Here is a 691-nt window from a genome sequence, read left to right on the forward strand (position 1 = left end):
GTCAATATCTTGTTCTGAGCCAGAATGGCATTCAGAGTATCAATCTCAAGAACTCCTTTCTTCTGACTTGTCCCATTGTTCACAGGATTCCTTTCAGAAGTGTACATGAATTGGTTATTTGCAACCATTTCAATTAGCTCTTGAGCTTCTGTAGGCGTCTTCTTTAGATGAAGAGATCCTCCAGCAGAGCTATCCAAAGACATCTTGGATAGTTCAGAGAGACCATCATAGAAAATACCTATGATGCTCTATTCAGAAAGCATGTCAGATGGACATTTTCTGATCAATTGTTTGTATCTTTCCCAAGCTTCATAGAGGGATTCTCCATCCTTCTGTCTGAAGGTTTGGACTTCTACTCTAAGCTTACTCAATTTTTGAGGTGGAAATAACTTTGCCAAGAAGGCATTGACTAGCTTTTCCCAAGAGTCCAGGCTTTCTTTAGGTTGTGAGTCCAACCATGTCCTAGCTCTGTCTCTTACAGCAAAAGGGAATAGCATAAGTCTGTAGACCTCAGGGTCAACCCCATTAGTCTTGACAGTGTCACAGATTTGCAAGAATTCAGCTAAGAACTGATGAGGATCTTCCAATGGAAGTCCATGGAACTTGCAATTCTGTTGCATTAGAGAAACTAATTGAGGCTTAAGCTCAAAGTTGTTTGCTCCAATGGCAGGGATAGAGATGCTTCTCCCAT

The 691-nt window shown here is 41.1% G+C and overlaps 1 non-coding gene across 1 annotated transcript; it reads left to right on the top strand.

Moving 5' to 3' along the window:
* The first annotated feature begins 261 nt into the window (after positions 1-261).
* Positions 262-365, top strand: LOC130959762 (small nucleolar RNA R71). The gene has a single exon (XR_009078829.1). It is a non-coding gene; the product is annotated as a small nucleolar RNA R71 (small nucleolar RNA).
* The last annotated feature ends 326 nt before the right edge of the window (positions 366-691 follow it).

This window comes from Arachis stenosperma, chromosome 10 (genome assembly GCF_014773155.1).
Source record: "Arachis stenosperma cultivar V10309 chromosome 10, arast.V10309.gnm1.PFL2, whole genome shotgun sequence".
Lineage (NCBI taxonomy): Eukaryota > Viridiplantae > Streptophyta > Magnoliopsida > Fabales > Fabaceae > Arachis > Arachis stenosperma.